General features: G+C 41.6%; 1 protein-coding gene across 1 annotated transcript in view; it reads right to left on the bottom strand.

Annotated features, from left to right (window-relative positions):
- LOC132399870 (disks large-associated protein 1-like) overlaps positions 1–23,302 on the bottom strand; it is a 582,904-nt gene that overhangs the window by 279,346 nt on the left and 280,256 nt on the right. The gene's annotated exons all lie outside the window — the stretch shown is intronic.

Raw genomic sequence — 23,302 nt, 5'->3', positions numbered from 1 at the left:
TTAGGACCTAGTGGACCTCGGGAGCTTCCGTTGATGGCAAGCGATCACGACTGAAAATAAAGTGGAAATAATAAAGCGTTTGGAAAGAGCTGAAACGCCATCAGTCATTGGAAAAGCGTTAGGCTTTAGTTAAGCGTTAAGCGTTAGTCGGTCAACAATCGAAACAATTTTAAAGGATAACGGATAAAATGAGAATAATGAAGCATGTGAAAGGCCTTGCCCTGATGACAGCTACAATTATTACTAAGCAGCACAGTGGTTTAACTATTGGAATACATACATTTCTTAAGTGTTTTATATGCATAGAAAGGGAAAATATATACTATCTTCTAAGACAAACGTTTGACTAACAGACGCTAAATAATACCGGATGTACTTGTTCAAATTACGTACAAATTCAACTTAAAGACGGACTCAGGAACGGAACTCGTACGTAACCTGGGGCCTGTATATCTGGAGTGCCTGACTTTTACACGGTACTGTAGTAATTTTATGTATTGCACTGTAATGCTGCCACAAAGGAAAACAATAAATTTCATGATAAACCTGATTCTGATATGGGTCTCTATTGTGGACAGTGGGAAGTGGGCAGGGAGAAGGGAATCATGGTTGGGAAAAGGACATAGAGGGGAGGGAGTGGGAAGGGCCAGAGAGACATCCTGTAATGATCAGTAGACCAATTGTTTCGAATCAAATAACCTTTCCTGATGTCTCACTGCTGGGTGTGTCTGCAGCTGTGCTATCTCCCACCCTGGCATTCCTTCTCTGCCACCTGACCCACACCCTCCCGCGGCGCTCGACCCTCACCATTCCCACATCCTTTGCTCCTGCGCCCGGTTTACAAACTTGCTCTCTGCTCCATGTTGACAAACATAACACTATGCAAAAGTCTTAGGCACCCTAGCCCTATATATGCCTAAGACTTCAGAGCAGCACTGTATATCCAAATCATTTGTGCTCAACAAGAATAAACTGTTAACAGCTTAGATTCCTGATACATAGAAGGAATTCGTAATCCAGAATAAAAAATACATAACATCCATGTCACCCACTTCAATTATGTACAGTATTTGGATTTACTTAATAAAAACATTTAATCCAGTACATTTGCTTAGATTAAACTCCATCTACTATTTCTTCCCCCATATCTATGCCTATTCCATCTACTATTTCTTCCCCCATATCTATGCCTATTCCACTGTATCCTTCAATAGCTCTCACAGTACGTTGTCCATAACTCCATTAATCTTTATGTCATCTCCAAATTTACTACCCTATCTTGACTTCCTGTGCCAAACTCATTGTTGACTGTGGGCCGTCTATTACCATAGATGAGTAAAAATCACAGGAGAAAGTGTCCCTACATCATTTTCATATTTCCATAATTCATAACAAGACAGAAGGAAGTTATCTGACCTATCAGGTTTAGGCTAACTCTTACAGCGATTCCATCAATCCTATTTTACACATTCCTACTATATGCTCCTATTACTCCCCCCATCACCCCCCCCCCACTACCCAATTCTTTTTCTAGATAGCCACAACAGTATTTATTATAGTTACTTAACTTAGTAACCAGCGTGTCTCTTGGACGTGAGAAGAATGCAGAACACCCATGGAAAACCCATGTGGTCACAGTAAGAATGTGTCAAACTCACATGCTCACCAGCACCAGAGGGCAACATCAAACCAATGTCTCTGGAGCTATGAGACAGCAGCACCAACTGCTGCATCACTGAGCTGGTTCTTCTGAATTTAATTCCCAAAGTAGCTTTCAGGCAGTTACCCATGCCTACAGTCAGAAAGCTTAGCCAATCAAGGAAACAGGCACTTTAGCTCGACTTATCCGCCCTGAGCTAGTCCCATTTGCCCAGATCGCTCCATCCCTTCCTACCCATGTAACCATCCAGATGCCTTCTAAATGTAATTGTAACCGCTTCTACCATTTCCTCTGGCAGCATGTACCAGATACTCACCAAAAACTGTGTGAAAAAGTTGTCCCTTTAATCCATTTAAAATTATACCTCTCTCATTTACCCTCTAGTTTTGGATTCCGTGATCCAGAGAAGACTTCAGCAATTCACCTTATCTATGTCCTTCACGATTTTGTCCACCGCTGTCAGGTCACTGCTCAGCCTCCTGTGCTCCAAGAGAAAAGTAAAGTCCAAGCCTTTTCACCCTCTCCTTACTACCCAAGGTCTCCAATCCCAGTAACTTCTCTGTAAGTTACCTCACCCTCTCCAGTTAATTGACATTCTGCCTTTGAAAGGCCAGCTACTTTTCCCCCTTTCCCTCTTCCCTCCCCCATAAAGATGGAATAAGTGGCACCATCCTGTCTTTCAAAACAACCTTTTCAAGATTTTTTGAAAATTCAAATTAGACTATTCTTTTTTGCTAACTATCCATAAGTTGTGGTGAATAAACACTGGATTTTCCTTTTTTGCATGTCATTAACTTCATAGCCCACATTCAATGTGCCCTGAAAATGCTTTTTTCAAATTTGAAAAATACTCTTAACTTTATATTGTCCTCCATACAAATTGAGATTTCTTCCACTACGGTTGCAAGTTGACACATTTCAAAGTGTTAATGGTTACAATCATTCATTAACAATATACCGATGTAATATTTACTGATACCCAATGCGACTAATCGTTATTCATGCTATTATTTTGCCCTCTGATGCAGGTACAGCATGCTTGGTTCAACTCAAAATGCTCTGAGCATTTTGCTTCAGAGAGACCCACTACCTAGTTGCACAAATAGTATAACTCAGGTGGAACATTGATGCCCACTTGATTTAAAAAGGTAATTCACAGGTCAGACTGAATGTACCTGTGCCTGGTAGTTTTGTCTAGAACAGTTGGTGGTTCCACACAGATCTGCTCAAATTCCTTTCAGAACAGCTGGTGGATCCATATGAAACAGCTGGCAGACTCATACAGAACAGCTGCTGCTTCCACTTGGACAGCTACCAGCTCCATACAGAACAGCTGGGTGATAACCTCCTTGTGGGTCAGTTGCTTCAGATTTCTAAAGAGAGAGAGCTCTGTATTATTTGTCACCATGCACATCGAAACATACAGTGAAATGCACCAAACGACCAACACAGACTGAGGATGTGCTGGGGGCAGCCTGCAAGTGTCCTTCTTCCAGGGCCAACACAACATGCCCACAACTTACTTACCCAAATACATATGTCTTTAGAATGTGGGAGGAAACCAGCGCATCTGGAGGAAACCCACAAAGTCATGGGGAGAATGTACCAGTTCTTTATGGTCAGCAGCAGGAATTAAATTCCAATCGATACACTAACATTTAAGCTACTGTGCTGCCCAAATCAATACTAATTCAGTAAAATGCAGAAATCTGACCCAAACTGTATAGTTAATGTATTTCAAATCACAGTCTGCGGCTTGACTCATCACTTGGGTACAGCATTGATGTCCTAATCTAAGGAAGTGGATGCATTTCTCATCTAGCCCCTCACCTAATACCACTGACAAATATGCTGTAGCTCCAGACATGTTATTGGAATCAGTGACCTTGTTTAAATAGCTAAGTACACAAAGTGATTTATTTATTTTTCTCCATCTAGTTCAGCATAATGTTCATAATTTACTTCCAAGACCATAAGAGCATAAGATATAGGAGCAGAATTAGGCCATTTGGCCCATCAAGTCTGTTCTGCCATTTCATCATGGCTGATCGATTTCCCTCACAGCCACAATCTCCTGCCTTCTCCCTGTATCCCTTCATGGTCTGACTAATTAAGAATCTATCAACTTTTGTCTTAAATATACACAATGATTTGGCTTCCACAGCTGCCTATGGCAATGAATTCCACAGATTCACCACTCTCTGGCTAAAGAAATTCTTCCTCATCTCCATTCTAAATGGATGTCCATTTATTCAGAGGCTGTGTCCTCTGGTGTTAGATTCCCCCACCAAAAGATACATCCACTCCACATCCACAGTATCGAGACCTTTCAACATTTGTTAGGCTTCAATGAGATCCCTCTCATTCCTCTGAATTCCAGTGGATACAGGCTCAGAGCCATCAAACATTCCTTCTATGAATCCCAGAATCATGATGAATTACATTTACTTTTAATTTCTTTTACTTTGTTTTCATAAGTATTAAAATATTTAAATTCTTTTCACATAAGAGGTTATTTCAGCACATGAAGTCATTGTTAGCTTACCAAGCAATCCCATTTCCCCACTGATTTTCTCTATAGTCTATCCTACTTATAATCTCTAGTTAAGACTATATGACTATAAGACCATAATATATAGGAGCAGAATTAGGCCATTTGGCCCATCATATATGCTCCATCATTTTATCATGGCTGATCCATTTCCTTCTCAGCCCCAATTTCCTGCCTTCTCCCTGTATCCCTTCATGCCCTGACTAATTAAGAAGCTATCAGTCTCTGCCTTAAATATACCCAATGGCATGGCCTCCACAGCTGCTTGTGACAAAAAATTCCACAGATCGATCATACTCTGGCTAGAGAAATTCCTCTTCATCTCCGTTCTAAAAAGACACTCCTCTATTCTGAGGCTCTGCCCTCCAACGTTGGACTCTCCCATCATAGGAAGCATCCTCTGCACGTCCACTCCATCAAGGTCTCTCACCATTCGATCACTTTCTGAATTCTAGTGAGTACAAAAGCACTTCATATGACAAGTCATTCAATCCTGGAATCATTTTTGTGAACAAACCCTCTCCATTTTCAGCACATCCTTGCCAAGATAAGGGGGCCCAAAACTGCTCACAACACTCCAAATGAGGCCTCCCCAGTGCCTTATAAAGTCTCAACATTACATACTAGCTTTTATATTCTTGTCCTCTTGAAATGAATGCCAACACTGCATTTGCCTTCCTCACCAGACTCAACCTTCAAATTAACCTTCAGCGAATCCTGTGTGAGTACTTCCAAGTCCTTTAGCGCCTCAGATTTTTGTATTTTTTTCTTGATTTCTTCTACCAAAAAAAATGTGCATGACCATACACTTCCCAGCACTGTATTCCATTTGCCATTTCTTTGCCTATTCTTCTAGTCTGTCTAAGCCTCTCTACTTTCTCAAAACTACCTGCCCCTCCACCTATCTTCATATCATCTGCAAAGGTTGCAACAAAACCATCAATTCCATCATCCAAATCAAAGAAGAATCCACCCCAACACAGACTCCCCTGGATCATTCCTAGTCATCGGCAGTCAACCAGAAAAGGCTCCCTTTATTCTTACTCTTTCCCTCCTGCCATTCAGCCAATGCTTTATCTATGCTAGAATCTTTCCTGGAATACCATACGCTCACAGCTGATAGTTTCTTCTTGTGGTGGAATGTAGGACCAGATGGCACAGCCTCAGTATACAAGAATATCCCTTTAGAACAGAAATGAGGAGGAAATTCTTTAGCCAGATTGTGCAGAATCCGTGGAATTCATTGCCACAGATGGCAATGGAGGCCAAGGTATTGAGAATATTTAAAGCAGGCGTTGGAAGGTTGTTGATTAGTAAGGGCATCATAAGTTATGGGGGAGAAGGCAGGAGAATGGGTTTGAGAGGAATATTAAATCAGCCATCGTGGAATGGTGGAACAGACTATGTGGGTTGAATTGCCTCATTCTGCTCCTATGTCTTATTGTCTTATTGAACCAAACTAAAGTTTGTGCGGCCAACATACAAGAGATTTTTATACTAAATATTTTATCGACTACTTTGCTTATGTTAAAAAAAATGGGTTTAGAGTCAATTCAAAATTGCCCCCGTGGACCAGTGTAACTTTTCACTAATATTGATGCACAATTCCTCCTTGATGTTTAATATTTCATGTACACAGGAGACTTGCTTAAATAACAAGCATAATGGAATAAGGGCTCATTAGGCCTGCTGCAGCACTCAATTGACAAATAATTAATTTCCTTGTTGTTCTGTGCTTCCATAATTTATAACAAACACATTCTAACTTCATTTGCAAAAATAAAATGTGACTTCAATGCAGTGATTGGGAAATGTTATCAAAAAAAGGAAAAACTATTCTGGATTTGTAGAGACGCAAAACTCTGCACTGGACTACTGATTTAATACAACATAATAGGCAAACTCACATTCACAAAATGCTGTCAAGTTAAAATAATAAATACCATTGGTTTGGTCATATAAATTAAATCATGGTTCATCTAAAAGCAGCCAGATACGTGCATTAAATAGAGGGAGCTGAGAAATGTTGGTGCACAAAGGGACCTTGGTATGCAAGTTCATATCTGCCTGAAAAGAGTGGAGTGTTTCATCATCTGGTGGCAGAAATTGCATTTTGTTGCCACCATCTCAATTTGCTTGCCCGATCGTCTCAGCTCATGACTTCCTTTCCAAATGACTCTCCCTTCTGTTAACACTCCTGAATTCTCAGTGAGTGAAAGTAATTTTAAAAAACATAGAAACATAGAAGCACAGAAAACATACAGCACAGTTCAGGCAACTTTAGCCCACGAACATGTACCTACCTTAGAACTACCTAGGCTTTACCCACAGCCCTCTATTTTTGTAAGCTTCACGTAGCCATCCAGGAGCCTCTTAAAAGACCCTATCGTTTCCATTTCCACCACCGCCGCCGGCAGCCCATTCCACACACTCACCACTCTTGGCGTAAGAAACTTACCTCTGACATCTCCTCTGTACCTACTTCCAAGCATCTTAAAACTATGCCCTTTCATGCTAGCCATTTCAGCCCTGGGAAAAAGCCTTTGACTATCCACACGATGAATGCCTCTGATTATCTTATACACCTTTATCAAGACACTTCTCATCTTCTGTCGCTCCAAGGAGAAAAGGCCGAGTTCACTCAACCTATTCTATAAGGCATGCCCCCTAATTCAGGCAATATCCTTGTAAATCTCCTCTGCACCCTTTTTATGGTTTCCACATCCTTCCTATAGTGAGGCGACCAGAATTGAGCACAGTACTCCAATTGGGGTCTGACCAGGGTCCTATATAACTTCAACATTACCTCTCGGCTGTTAAACTCAATCCCACAACTGATGAAGGCCAATGCACCGTACGCCATCTTAACCACAGAGTCAACCTGCGAGGCAGCTTTGAGTGTCCTATGGACTCGGACCCCAAGATCCAAGAGATCCAAGATCACACTGCCAAGAGTCTTACTATTAATACTATATTCTGCCAACATTTTTGACCTACCAAAATGAACCACCTCACACTTACCTGGGTTGAACTCCAACTGCGCTTCTCAGACCAGTTTTACATCCTATCAATGTCCCGTTGTAACCTCTGACAGCCCTCCACACTATCCACAACACCCCCAACCTTTGTGTCATCAGCAAATTCACTACCACATCCCTCCACTTCCTCATGTTGGAAATGGGAAATAAAAACCATAAGTGTTGGAAACACATAAATAGTCATGCAGCAAAAAAAAAACGAGTTAATGTTTCAGGTTGAAGAATTGGGAAAGTTCCAAAAAAGAGGCTATTCCATTTTTGTTGACGAGTCTTCAGCCCGAAATGTGAAACTTACTTCCTCTTTCCACATATGCTGCTTGATCCACTGAGTGCCTTGCATTTTCAGTTTTTGCTTGCAAAATCCTCCAAGGTGTATTTCATCATCTTCATTTTACTTTTTGGCAGAAGTGTAGTATAATTGCAAGAAGTTGCTGTTTACAGTTATTTCCCACAGGTTTTCTTTTTAATTAGACTGATTAGCCTTTTCTCATGCTGTAATTTCAGATTTTATTGGGAGGAATTAGATAAGTATTTCAGAATAAAACTGAACACATGGATAAACCTAGTCAGGTAATCCAGGAAACATATGAGTTCTGTTGGGATACTGAAAGGCCATCATTTGTAATACTTATAGTTTAATTTGATTTGGAAGTTAATATTAACCTTCACAGCAGAAGATCTGTTGTCCTTCATTTCATTATGGCTATTAAATCAACTTTGGAGAAAGATTAGTCATCGCTTACTTCATGTTTACAGGTAAAATTATTTCATAATCTTGGAACATTTCATTTAAGACTTTTTCTTATAACACCATTGATTCCTTGGATGTTCTTATCACTGAATTACAAGTCTATTTATCATTAAAAAGAATAGCATATCACTCTTTATCCTTCAGAATGTACTGTTTCAAAATACATGTGGTTTATTGAGCCTTTTCAATTACAAAATTTTGCTGAGGAAACATTTTGAGGAATACATTACTTTCATAAATCAAGGAAAGGCTCTAGTCACAAAGTATTCCAGTGGTGAATACCGCCTCAACTTCAAATACTTCAGCCAAGACTTTTATATTAAACCAAAAACTACTAATCTATTCTTAAAACAAACTATTAAACTAGCTTGAAGGGTAAACGAGATTGGAAGTACCATTTGTTCAAGGGTGACCTGTGTCAAAAAGTGATGGTGGGTAATCAAATAGTATCAGGAATGTATATATTCCTTTGTAATAGGAATTGAGTCAGGTACCAAACATACTCTGAGAGTCAAAAAATAATTATCAGAAACACAAAGTGCAAGCAAATCATGGAGATCATGATATCAATCATGGTAAACTATTGACTTAACACACCATTGGCAATTTGGAACTTGACGTTTCTGCCAATGATCTCCCTTAAAGCAGTAGGAAACACACTTTATCAGTGCGATCACCAAACACACAGAAGATGGTTTCTGGTTGATTTCTTTTGGTTGTTCATATACTTCTACAACTATTTGACGCGTTCAAGTTCCAAGTTACACATTTAAGGGATGGTGAGGCAAATCCTGAAATAACACATACAAAATGTGGGAGGAACTCCTTAAGCCAGGCAGTATCTATGGAGGGAAATAGGACAGTTAATAGGACCCTTCATCAGAGAACTACAGCATAGAAATGAGCCCTCTGGTGGATCTAGTCTGTACTCAACTGTTAATCTGCCTAGTTTCATGGACCACCCCCCCCCCCCAACCTGGACTATTGCTCTCCATATTCCCCCCGTCCCTGTACTTACCAAAACTTCTCTTAAATATTGTAATCAAATCTGTGTCACCACTTCCATAGGCAGCTTTGTCCACACTCTCACCACCACCTGAATGGAGAAATTCCTCCTCAGCTCCCCCTTAAATGTATCACCTTTCACCCTTAACCTATGATCTCCATTTCTCGTCTTACCCAATCTCAGTAGAAAAGGCCTGCTTGCATTTGCCAGAATACCATAAGACATTAAGACATAGGAGCAGAATTAGGCCATTTGGCCCATTGAGGCTGCTCCGCCTTTCCATCATAGTTGATCCTATTCTCCCCTCCTCAGCCCCACTCTCCAGTCTTCTCCCTGTAACCTCTGAAGCTGTGTCTAATCAAGAACTTACCACACTCTGCCTTAAATACACCCAACAACCTAGCCTCCACAGCTGCCTGAGGTAATAAATTCCACAAATTCACCACCCTTTGGCTGAAGAAATTTCTCTGCATCTCAGTTGTAAATGGACACCCCTCTATCCTGAGGCTGTGCCCTCTTGTCCTAAACTCCCCCACCATAGGAAACATCCTTTCCACATCTACTCCACTGAAATACTGCTATGTCAGACTTTACATTTTCCGTATCAAATTTTCAATTGAACTCAGTCATATTGTGATCACTGCCTCCTAAGGGCTCTTTTACCTTAAGCTCCCTAATCACATCTGGTTTAATACATAACCCTCAATCCAGTATAGCTGATCCCTTAGTAGGCATAACGACAAACTGCTCTAAAAAGCAATGTCATGGGCATTCAGCAAACTCACTCTCTTGAGATTCATTTCCAACCTGATTTTCCCAATCGACCTGAATGTTGAAATCTCCCACGATTATCATAACATTGACCTTTTGACACGCCTTTTCTATTTCCTGTTGTAATCTGTGGTCCACATCCCAGCTACTGTTGGGAGGCCTATACATAACTGCCATCTGGGTCATTACCCTTGCAGTTTCTTAACTCAACCCACAGGATTCAACATCTTCCGATCTTATGTCACATATTTCTACTGATTTGATGCCATACTTTACCAGCAGAGCCATGCCACCCCCTGCCAAACTTCCTACCCCTCCAGTACAATGTGTAACCTTGGACATTCAGCTCCCAACTACAACCATCCTTCAGCCACGATTCAGTGATGGCCACAACATCATACCTGACAATTTGTAATAGTGCAACAAGATCATCCACCTTATTTCTTATACTTCATGCATTGAGATATAACACTTTGAGTACTGTATTTGCTACCCTTTTTGATTCTGCATCCCCAATGCACTAATACTCACCTTGCTGGTTGGAATTATATGCTATCATCTGCTTGTCCTTCCTGACATTATGATTGCATGCTATCTTTGCTTTTTACCATCCATCCTAGCCTGAGTCCCTTTCACTCCAGTTTCCACCCCCCACCCTGCCAAATTAGTTTAAATGCTCCCCAAGAGCTCTAACAAACATGCCCATGAGAATATTGGTAGGTGGCACAGGCAGAAATCCAGAAATTACTACCTGGGAGGTCCTGCTTCTGTTTTTTACTGAGCTCTCTAAATTCTCCTTTCAGGACTCATTGCTTTTTACCCTAGCTAATCCCCTCATAATTTTGTATACATAAAGAAATGAAATGTGTAGAAGCAAGAATATGATGGTGGGAGGAAGGGAGGAGTACAAGATGGCAGGTGATATGTGAGACCAGATGAAAGGGAAGGGAGTTAGGTAGGAAAGAGGGGATGATGTGGGAAGCTGGGAGGTGAATACCCTGAAGGACATTTTACTGATTTCAAGTTCCTACCCTGAATAGCTATTGCTGGGAATGTCTCCATTAGGATTTCCATTGAAATATACCGTGTCTGGAAAAATGAGCATGCAAAACATGTAAAAAAAAACACCACCATAGTGAATTTCTGAAGCAGCACAGGAGTTCTATATGAGAAATTACTTTTACCAAGGAATGCAGGATGCAATTCTTCTACCTCAAATCCATGAGGAAAACTAAATGTGATATCTAAGTGGCAATAAGGACAACTTCACTAAAATCTTGCACTTTTTTCCAGTTGCAAATGGATCCTTAAGTATGGGCAATGTCAGCACTGTCTGTGACCACCGAGATAGCAACAGCAGTGAACCACGATGACTGCACCTTCCTGACAGGATCTGAAATACTTACAGCACCTTATTGAGTACATAAGAGAAAGCCTTTAGACCTTGCACTCAAAGGGAGTGAACACCTTTTCACTCTCTTGAGACACACCGGTAGTTTGTAATCTTTCTTGTTTTTTTTAAACACTGTGCTGCTGATTACATTGCTCGCAGCTGCCTTGCATCTGCAATGCTAAATACTGTGCCAGCAGCGAAAGCAGTACAACCTACTCAGTATCCTGTCGCAACAACAAGCAACAAGCATCTTTGCAACAATCACCACACGCTCAGTATGCGCCAGTTGCATTTAAGTTAGTCAGGCAAATGATTGAGTGATTATTGAGCGATGGAGCTTTTCTACCAATGATCACTGTAGGCATCATTGGACACTGATACGCGAGGCAAACGACGACAGTAATGCTATTGCACAAAATAATGCACTGAAATTAGGCTCCCATTGACTTAATCACTCTGGAGGAGTCCTGCGTTAAGCAGCAGAGCACATCTCATGTTTCATGATAACCTGCCATGTATTCTGCAAACTGACCATCATTATGGAACACAGAGACCATCTTTCATAAGGAAGGCTCTCCAATGGGAAGCTAAAACTGCCCAACGTATCACCAGTACCGGCCTACCTGCCATCAAGGCTCTATATACAGAAAGGTGCTGGAAAAGGGCCAGAAACATCATGAAGGATTCTACCCATCCTGCTCATGGACTGTTTGTTCCACTCCCATCAGGGAGGAGGTTACATAGCATCCTCACCAGGATCACCAGACTCAAAAACAGTTACTTTCCCCAGGCAGTAAGGCTGATCAACGAGTCCAGCCGCTAATCCAACCCTCCACACCTCCCACCACTTCCCATCGTTTTCCATCAGTCACCTTATACACAGACACTCCTTTGCCTAGTGGACATACACAATCTATGTATGTAACCTATCACATGTATTTGTATATTTTTAAAATTATTGTTAATTTCACACTTTAAATCACTATTTACCATTTTCATCTTACTTCTGTCGTTAAACGTTGCAAAATCCACCTGGCTACAATACAAAATTAAAAGCCACCTTCATATAAAACTGCTCGCTCAGATTCATAAGTTGTGTATACTGTATTGTACAACTCCAGCATCCTGGGTCTTTGTCAGTCCTATTGCTTCTACAAAATATCAAATCGATGCTTACGGCACCAGAATCAGGTTTATTATCACTGATTTTGTCATGAACTTAGTTGTTTACAGCAGCAGTACAGTGCAAGAAATTAAAAAAATACTGTAAGTGATAAGCAGTGCTCACCGGTTCATGGACAATTCAAAAATCTGATGGCAGTAGGGAAGCAGCTGTCCTTAAAACATTGAGTGCGAGCTTTCAGGCTTCCGTCCCTCCTCCCCTAAGGCAGTAATGTGAAGAGGGCATACGCCAAATAGCGAAGGTCCTTAATGATGGATGCTGCCTTTTTGAGGATGGAAGGAAGCAATGTTCCCTCTAAGGTGTGCGTGTGTGCGTGTGCACACATCTTTTGCTACTAGCGCACAAAAGGTTGTTACCATCTACCTTGTTGGCATGTCACGTATATTTCACGATCATTCACAATCACATTTCCTTTTCCACTTTCTGATACGGACAGTGTTGACAATGAGGAATTTGCAATGATTAGTCTGCAGGTTTTAGAACTGGCTTATTTATACTCTTTTTATTGAAGAAATTATCAGTGCACACATGTTGTTGTCACTGGGCAAAAAATTGCACAGCACAAGATTTTTGCACACACTGGTCATTACAAATTACAGGGAATGTTGGTGGGGAGGTTTGTGCCTGTGATGGAAGTGGCTGGTTCTACAATTCTCTGTAGTCTCTTGTGATACTGTGCATTGGAGTCTCCAATGACTGAACATGTTTGAAGGCTGCTGACTTTCAGTGTAGAATGCAAATAGCTTTGGAAGAAAGTCTGAAAAAGTTTTATTCCCAAGTCACTTCTCCTGAATTTATCACCTCAGCATGGCTATCTGCAGTATGGGGACATTTGTAAGTGATGAAGTGGAAAGGTAGAAGCATTATTGGTGTCATTCTGAGAGAGTTCTGTCAGGCCTTATTCCATGGGGCCACTGGAGCATTCCTGGAGTGATGTTTTTGTACTTCTAATAATGATTGCTGGACAGCTATCACATAAAACAGGCTTATAACACTGTATCTATGATAGTCGATGCTTACATAGCTTCCTCTGCCTGCAAGAAGCATTCCAGTACATATAGAGAGCAACTGGCTCAAAAATACTGTGCCAAATTTTTACAGGAACAAATTAATTCATTCTTTTCCCCCATCTCTTTCCCTTCAATATGGCAATTCTCTCTCATTTTCCTTCAAGGACATAGCTAATTCCTTCTTGAAGGTCACAATTCAATCACTTCCATCATTCTTTCAGATCTTAGTTCCTCAAAACAACCTAAAATGTTCCTAAAATCTCACATTAAGGATTTTTTTCTAAATTACCATAATCCTGCTGGCCCTTGGTCTACAAAATTTTCTGCCAGTGGAAACAACGTTCTCTTTAGTCACTCAGTTGGAATGATTGCTGCAATTCAGGATTTTGAACATTTCTGTCATTTTACCTATCAGTCTCTTCCCTCTCCCTCCAACAAAAATAGCTTCTTTCCTCAATTCTGCAATTCAATATTTGATTGTATGTTTACAATTATCTTATAGGCAGATACCATTCCATTTGCAAACCCCTCTTACTTTCCCTTTCAGTTCTCCTCTGATCCTTCTGTACTCTGATTTTCAATTCTATATTCTATATTTTTTCTGACACAAATTACCATCCAGCCTTTTTCATCAGCTAAGAAACTCTACCATTCATCCTCTTGAGAATATCCTCTGACAGTGCTCAAACCATCTCTACTTTAATGCCATCCATTGTTCAAAGGGAATTTAGTATGGAAATCATTAATCCTCAATCTTCAGTCCAACCCAGCAGCAGTGATAGGGGACTCTATAGTTAGGGGCTCAGACGTGATTCTGTGGACATAGGAGAGAAGCGCAGATGGTAGTTTGCCTCCCAGGTGCCAGGGTCTGGGATGTTTCTGATCGCGTCCACGATATCCTGAAGTGGGAAGGAGAACAGCCAGAGGTTGTGGTATGCATTGGTACCAACGACATAGGCAGGAAAAGGGAGGATATCCTGAAAGCAGACTACAGGGAGTTAGGAAGGAAGGAAGTTGAGAAGCAGGACCTCAAAGGTAGTCAACTCGGGATTGCTGCCTATGCCATGTGACAGTGAGTATAGGAATAGAGTGAGGTGGAGGATTGGCTGAGGGATTGAAGCAGGTGGCAGGGATTCAGATTTCTGGATAATTGGGACCTTTTTTGGGGCAGGGGTTACCTGTACAAAAAAGACGGGTTGCACCTGAATCCCAGGGGGACCAATATCCTGTTGGGGTGGATGCTAAGGCGATTGGGGAGAGTTTAGGATTGCTGGGGTGTGGGAACCAAACTGGAGAAGGAGGCAGTTGGCTTACCAAGCTTAGAGACAGTGTGTGAGGGAGGATAGGCAGGTGATAGAGAAGGGACACGCTCAGACTTATGGTTTGAGATGTGTCTATTTTAATGCAAGGTGTACTATGAACAAAGAAGATGAGCTTAGAGCATGGATCAGTACTTGGGAGATATGATGTTCTGGCCATTACAGAGACGTGGATGGCTCAGGTGCAGGAATAGTTACTTCAAGTGCCAAGCTTTATATGTTTCAGAAAGGATAGGGAGAGAGGCAAAAGAGGTGTGGGCATGGCACTGTTGATCAGAGATAGTGTCACGGCTTCAGAAAAGGAGGAAGTCATGGAGGGATTGTCTACAGAGTCTCTGTGGGTGGAGGTACGGAACAGGAAGGGGTCAATAACTCTACTGGGTGTTTTTTATAGACCACCCAACAGTATCAGGAACATCGAGTAGCAGATTCTGGAAAGGTGTAATTATAATAGGGTTGTTGTGGTGGGAGATTTTAATTTCCCAAATATCAATTGGCATGTCCCTAGAACAGGGGTTGGCAACGTTTACCACTGAAAGAGCCAATATGGACCCATTTCCCACAGAAAAGAAAACACTGGGAGCCACAAAACCCGTTTGACATTTAAAATGAAATAACACTGCATACAACGTTTTTTTTTGCCTTTATGCTATGTATAAACAAACTATAATGTGTTGCATTTATGAAATTGATGAACTCCTGCAGAGAAAACGAAATTACATTTCTGCATGCAACAAAAACATTTTGAACTCCGAAAAAAAGATGTTGGGTTGAAGGTTACTCCATAGGTAGCCTACCTTGGATTGAAGAATTTAAAGGTAACTTTATTCGAACTAAACAGCCTTGATTTAAAGCCTCCCTCAACCCGTCCCCGTGGGCGCAGATGCTCCAAAAGACACGTACTCACAAACCCCCGTAGGCTATCTCCCTTAGCCGGAACGATGGCTAATTGTGAGCCAGTTCGGATGTGCCAGGAAATGGGGTCTCCACAACGTTTTTAGATTGTACAAGATCACCATAATCTTCAAATTTCGAATTACATTTCAAAAACTAACAAACTACGGGGAGCCGCAACACAGAGATCAAAGAGCCGCGGGTTGTCGACCCTTGCCCTAGAACGAAGGGTTTAGATGGGGTGGAGACTGTTTGGTGTGTTCAAGAAGGTTTCTTGACACAATATGTAGATAACCCTACAAGAGGAGAGGCTGTACTTGATCTGTTATTGGGAAATGAACCTGGTCAGGTGTCAGGTCTCTCAGTAGGAGAGCATTTTGGAGATAGTGATCACAATTCTATCTCCTTTACCATAGCACTGGAGAGGGATAGGAACAGACAAGTTAAGAGATCATTGGAGTGAAGGGAAATATGAGGCTATCAGGCAAGAACTTGGAAACTTTTTCAAGTTTTCAACTTTTTCCAAGTTTCAAGAACAAGGAACTTGGGAACAGATGCTCTGAGGGAAATGTATGGAAGAAATGTGGCAAATATTCAGGGGATACTTGCGAGGAGTTCTGCATAGGTACGTTCCAATGAGACAGGAAAAGGATAGTAGGGTACAGTAACCGTGGTGTACAAAGGTTGTCATGAATCTAGTAGTGATGAAAAGAAGAGCCTATGAAAGTTTCAAAAAACTAGGTAATGATAGAGATCTCTGTATACACATAACTATGATGGTACAACCATTGTTGGTAGAATCTCAGGTGGTGAAGAGGAGGCATACAGGAGTGAGATATGCCAACTAGTGGAAAGGTGCCACAGCAACAACCTGGCACTCAACGTCAGTAAGACGAAAGAGCTGATTGTGGATTTCAGGAAGGGTAAGATGAAGGAACATGTATCAATCCTCATAGAGGGATCAGAAGTAGAGAGAGTGAGCAGCTTCAAGTTCCTGGCTTTCTGGGTGTCAAGATCTCTGAGGATCTAACCCGGACCCAGCATTTTGATGTAGTCATAAAGAAGGCAAGACTGCGGCTATAGAGTTTGAAGCAATTTGTATGCAAACAAATACGTTCAAAAACTTCTATAGTTGCACCATGGAGAGCATTCTGACAGGCTGGATCACTGTCTGGTATGGAGGGGCTACTGTACAGGACCAAAAGAAGCTGCAGAAGGTTGTAAACCTGGACAGCTCCATCTTGGGTACTAGCCTACAAAGTACCCAGGATATCTTTAGGAAGTGGTGTCTCAGAAAGGCAGCATCAATAATTAAAAACCTCCAGCACCCAGGGCATGCACTTTCTCACTGTTACCATCAGGTAGGAGATACAGAAGCCTGAATGCACACACTCAGTGATTCAGGAACAGCTCCTTCCCCTCTGCCATCCAATTCCTAAATGGACTTTGAAGCTTTAGACACTACCTCACTTTTTGAATATACAGTGTTTCTGTTTTTGCACATTCTTAAAAATAATCTATTCAATATACATAACTGATTTACTTGTTTATTTATGATGTTTTATTTTATTTATTATTTTTTCACTCTCTCTCTCTGCTCAATTATGTATTGCATTGAACTGCTGCTGCTAAGTTAGCAAATTTCATGTCATATGCTGCTGATAATAATAAACCTGATTCTAATTCTGAGATCTAGAAGATTATAAGGCTAGCAGGAAGGAGTTTAAGAATGAAATTAGGAGAGCCAAAAGGGGATATGAGAAGGCCTTGGCGGACAGGACTAAGGAAAACCCCAAGGCATTCTACAAGAATGTGAAGAGCAAGAGGGTAAGACATGAGAGAATAGGACCAATCAAGTGTGGCAGTGGAGAAATGTGTATGGAACCAGAGGAGATAGCAGAGGTACGTAATGAATACCTTGCTTCTGCATTCACTGTGGAAAAGGATCTTGGCAATTGTAGGGATGATTTACAGCGGACTGAAAAGCTTAAGCATGTAGATCTTAAGAAAGAGGATGTGCTGGAGCTTTTGGAAAGCAGCAAGTTGGATAATTCACTGGGACCGAATGAGATGTACCTCAGGCTACTGAGGGAGGCAAGGGAGGAGATTGCTGAGCTTCTGGCGATGATCCTTGCATCATCAATGGGGGCATGAGAGGTTCCAGAGGATTGGAGGGTTGTGGATATTGTTCCATTATTCAAAAAGGGAGTAGAGATAGCCCAGGAAATTATAGACCAGTGAGTCTTACCTCAGTTGTTGGTAAGTTGATGGAGAAGCTCCTGAGAGGCAGGAATTATGAACATTTGGAGAGGCATAATATGATTAGGATGGCTTTGTGAAAGGCAGTTCATGCCTTATGAGCCTGACTGAATTTTTTGAGGATGTGACTAAACACATTGATGAAGGTAGAGCAGTAGATGTAGTGTATATGGATTTCAGCAAGGCATTTGACAAGGTACCCCTTGTAAGGCTTACTGAGAAAGTAAGGAGGCATGAGATTCAAGGGGACATTGCTTTGTGGATCCAGAACTGGCTTGCCGACAGAAGGTAAAGAGTGGTTGTAGACAGGTCCTATTCTGCATGAGGGTTGGTTACCAGAGGAGAGCTGGTTCTGGGACCCTTACTCATCGTGATTTTTATAAATGACCTGGATGAAGAAGTGGTGGGATGGGTTAGTAAATTTGTTGATGACACAATGGTGGGAGGTGTTTTGGATAGTGTGGAGGGCTGTCAGATGTTACAGCAGGACCTTGATAGGATGCAAGACTGGGCTGAGAAGTGGCAGATGGAGTTCAACCCAGAAAAGTGTGAGGAAGTTCATTTTGGTAGGTCAAATATGATGGCAGAATATAGTATTAATGGTAAGACCCTTGGCATTGTGGAGGATCAGACGGATCTTGAGGTCTGAGTCCTTAGGACACTCAAAGTTGCTGTGCAGGTTGACTCTGTGGTTAAGAAAGCATACGGTGCATTGGCCTTCATCAAACGTGGGTTTGAGTTTAGGAGCCAAGATGTAATGTTACAGCTATACAGGACCCTGGTCAGACCCCACTTGGAGTACTGTGCTCAATTCTGGTCGCCTCACTATAGGAAGGATGTGGAAACCATAGAAAGGGTGCAGAGGAGACTTACAAGCATGTTGCCTGGATTGGGGAGGGTGCCTTATGAGAATAGGTTGAGTGAACTCGGCCTTTTCTCCTTGGAGCAACGTAGGATGAGAGGTGACCTAATAGAGGTGTATAAGATGATGAGAGGCATTGATTGTGTGGATAGTCAGAGGCTTTTTCCCAGGGCTGAAATGGTTGTCACAAGAGGACACAGTTTTAAGGTGCTTGGAAGTAGGTACAGAGGAGACGTCAGGGGTTAGTTTTTTTACGGAGAGTGGTGAGTGCATGGAATAGGCTGCCAGTGATGGTGGTGGAGGTGGATACAATAGGGTCTTTTAAGAGACTCCTGGATAGGTACATGGAGCTCAGAAAAATAGAGGGTTATGAGTAACCCTAGGTAATTTCTCATGTAAGGACTTGTTCGGCAAAGCTTTGTGGGCCGAAGGGCCTGTATTGTGCTGTAGGTTTTCTATGTTTCTGTTTTTCTAACCCAAAATGTTTATATATATCTTTTGCCTCCTTTGGTGTTAGTTGAGCTAAGTTCCTCCAGTGTTTTCTTTTCTTCCAGATTCCAGTATTTGATATCACGTTTCACATTACCTTGTTAATTATAATGTACTCTATTCAGTGTATTGAAATAGACCCTCCACAATCAGAATCAGATTTAGTATCACCAGCATATGTTGTGAAATTTGTCACATTGCAGCAGCAGTAGATTGCAAAACATAGTAATAAAAACCATAAATTAAAATAAGCATATATTGTTTAAAAAATAAATATAAGTAGTGCAAAATGCGAGGGTAAAATTACTGAGGAAGTATTCATAGATTCAACGCCCATTCAGAGATCTGATGACGCTCTTCTTGAAATGTTTATGTCGTGTATTTAATATTTCAGTAATATTTGAGTTATATTGTAAATATATTGTTAGATTCTTGTTCTTTTAAATAATTAATTACAGTTTATATGTTAAAATAAGTGAACTGCATATGTTATGATGCTACCACATGATACGTGCGTGCCTCACTTAAAGTAACCAGAAATTTAGAATCACATTTCAGATTTCTGCCTTTTCTTTTTAATTAAGACCATAAGATATAGGAGGAGAAGTAGGCCATTTGGCCCATCGAGCCTGCTCCACCATTCAATCATGGGCTGATCCAATTCTTCCAGTCATCCCCACTCTCCTGCCTTCACCCCATACCCTTTGATGCCCTGGCTAAGCAAGAACCTATCTATCTCTGCCTTAAATGCACCCAATGACTTGGCCTCCACAGCCGCTTGAGGCAACAAATTAATTTAATGTTTTGGAGTTACAAAACTTAACAGCTGAGTGTGTGCCTTCAGGCTCCTGTACCTCCTCCTTGATGGTAGCAATGAAAAAAAGGCATGTCCTGGGTGATCAGGGTCCATAAAAGGATCAAAAAGGATGCTGCCTCCTTTATGCCTCACCTTTTGAAGCTGTCCTCGATGAGAATGAGGCTAGTGGCACCGATGGAGTTGGCCGAGTTTTCAACTTTCTGTAGCTTTTTCCGATCCTCTGTACCAGATGGTGATGTAACTAGTTAGAATGCTCTCCAACAGTACATCTGTAGAAAGTTGCAAGTGTCTTTGGCGACACACCAAATCTTCTCATACTCCAAATGAAATGTAGTCACTGCCATGCCTTCTTTATAACTGCCTCAATATGTTGCGTCGAAGAGAGATCCTCAGAGATGTTGACACCCAGGAACATCAGGCTGCTTATCTCTGATCCCTCCATAAGGACTGGAGTGTGTTCCCTCCACTTTACCTTAATGAAATCCCCAGTCAGTTCCTTGGTCTTACTGATAATGAGTGCAAGGTTGTTGCTGCAACACCACTTCACTAGCTGATCTATCTCGCTTCTGTACACCTCGTCGTTACCATCTGAAATTTGGCCAAAATTGTTGTGTTATTAGCAAATTTATAGATGATGTTTGAGCTGTGCCTAGCCACACAATGTAGAGTAAGTAGTGTAGTGGGCTAAGAATGCATCCTTCAGGTGCACCGGTGCTGACTGTCAGTGAGGAGGAGATTTTATTTCCGGTCCGTACAGACCATGGTGTCCTGCTGAGGAAGTCAAGGATCCAGTTGCAGAGAGAGGTATAGAGGCCCAGGCTTTGAACCTTTTTTAAAAAAAATTGAAACTGACATTACGGTTGTATTGAACACTGAACTGTCTTCAATAAACTGCAAGCTGGCATAGGTATTACTATTGTGGAGGTAATCCAAGGTCAAGAGATCCAGTGAGATTACATCCACTGTAGACCTACTGTGATATCAGGCAAATTGCAGTGGGTCCAGGTTCTTGCTTAGGCAGGAGCTGATTCTAGCCATGACAAACCTCTCAATGCACTTCATCACAGTAGATATAAGTGCTATTGGGCAATAATCATTGAGGCATTTCACCCTGCTCTTCTTGGGCACTGGTATGATTATCGCTCTTTTGAAGCAAGTGGGGACCTCTAACTTCAGCACTGAGAAATTGAAGATGTCCTTGAACACTCCTGTCAGTTGGTTAGCAGAAATTTTCAGAGCCAGGTCACCATCTGGGCCTGACACCTTGCAAAGGTTTACCCTTTTGAAAGATGTTCTGATGTTGGCCTCCAAGTTGGAAATCATAAGCGTTCTTGGTGGCGGTATAAAAGTGGTCAAGTGTGTTGGCTTCTCTAGTTCCACAGGTGATATGTTGGTGGTAGTTCTTCAGTGATTTCTTCAACCCGGCCTAGTTGAAATCACCTGCAATGATAGGGAAGGCATCAGAGTGTGCTGTTCCATACCTGCTGATTACGATACACAGCTCCCCCAGTGCTTCCTCGACATTGGCCTGAGCTGGCAGAAAACTCCCTCAGCTGATGAAAAGGACAACATTTGACCACTAGATGTTCCGGGTTGGGTGAGCAGGATTGAGGCATCATGATGAGTTCATCATAAAGCAAAGAGCAGATCAGACCAGCTTTATTTGCCACATGTACGTTGAAACATAGAGTGAAATGTGTCACTCATGTCAAATTGAATCAGCAAAGTTTGTATCAGTCAGCCCATAAGTTCACCACACTTCCGGTGCCAACATAGCATGCCCACATCTCACTTACCCCAACCCCATACATCTTTAGACTATGTGAGGAACTTGGAGCACCCAGAGAAAAGCCACGTGGGTCATAGGGAGAATGTGCAAACTCCTCACAGACAGTGGCAGAAAGCAAACTCTAATCTAATAACCGGTTCTGTATCGCATCACATTAACCATTACGCTACAGTACACCATGGAGGCAGACCCTTTGGCCCAACCAGTCTCAAATTCCTGCATTTTGTCTCTATCCCTCCAGGTCTCACCCCTCCATGTAGCTATCTAACTGCTTCATAAATGATGCTATTGTACCTGCCTCAACCATTTACTGCAGCAGGTACAGTATTAGGTGTTTTTGAATCAAGTCAGGTGGATTAAGTTTGAAATGGATTAACTAGGCTGATATCATGGAGCAGCAAACTACCCATGTCTAGCCATGTCTAGTGTCTTTGAAGTGTAGCATACCCTAGACATATTGTAGGAACATTGTTTAACATACTCTGGCTGAGCCCCATTAGGGGATATTGAGACAAGTAACCAAATATGCATGCTTAAAAAGGTGTGTTCTGTAGTGTGTTTTCAAGTGACCATAAATAGTGTCATAGTGCTTTCTTCTGTTACCTAACACTAACCACTCTGGTGCTGCTTCTATATCCTCAAGAAGATCTCTACCTAGCATTGGATTCCTGCTTGCCCCATGGAGTTGAATTCAGATTCTCAATCTATGTTAGTAGTAGTGTCTGTAGTGGTGGGGTGGGAACTTAGGCTTGTACAAATAACGCAGATCAGGCTGTGATTAGTGGTATGGGTGATAGGAAAAGGGATCTGCAGATATTTCAGAATCAGGTTTATTATCACCGGCATGTGACATGAAATTTATTAACTTAGCAGCAGAAGTTCAGTGAAATACAAAATATAGAAGAGAAATAAGAAAAAAAATAATAATAAAGAAATAAATCAATTACAGTATACGTATATTGAATGGATTAAAAACATGCAAAAATCAGAAATACTAAATATGAAAAAAATGCGAAGTAGTGCCCAAGGGTTCAATGTCCATTTAGGAATCGGATGGCAGAGGGGAATAAGTTTTTCCGACATCTAGAACATATAATCTACAGCACATTACAGGCCCTTCAGCCCACAATGTTGTGCCGACCATGTAACCTACTCTAGAAACTGCCTCAAATTCTCCTACCACATAGCACTCTATTTTTCTAAGCTCCAAGTACCTATCTAAGAGTCCCTTAAAAGATCCTATTATATCTGCCTCTACCACCATTGTTGGCAGTGCAATCCGCACACCCATCACTCTCTGTTTGAAAAACCTACTTCTGACATCCTCTCTGTACCTATTTCCAAGCACCTTAAAACTATGCCCCCTCAAGCTAGCTATTTCAGCCCTGGGGAAAAGCATCTGGCTATCTGCAAGTTCAATGACTTCCATCATCTTGTACACCTCTATCAAGTCAATCTCACCCTCCATGGCTTCAAGGAGAAAAGGCCAAGTTCACTTAACCTATTCTCA

This window comes from Hypanus sabinus, chromosome 9 (assembly GCF_030144855.1).
Source record: "Hypanus sabinus isolate sHypSab1 chromosome 9, sHypSab1.hap1, whole genome shotgun sequence".
Classification (NCBI taxonomy): Eukaryota; Metazoa; Chordata; class Chondrichthyes; order Myliobatiformes; family Dasyatidae; genus Hypanus; species Hypanus sabinus.
Note: the sequence above shows the minus strand (reverse complement) of the source record. Positions and strands in the feature narration are given on the sequence as shown.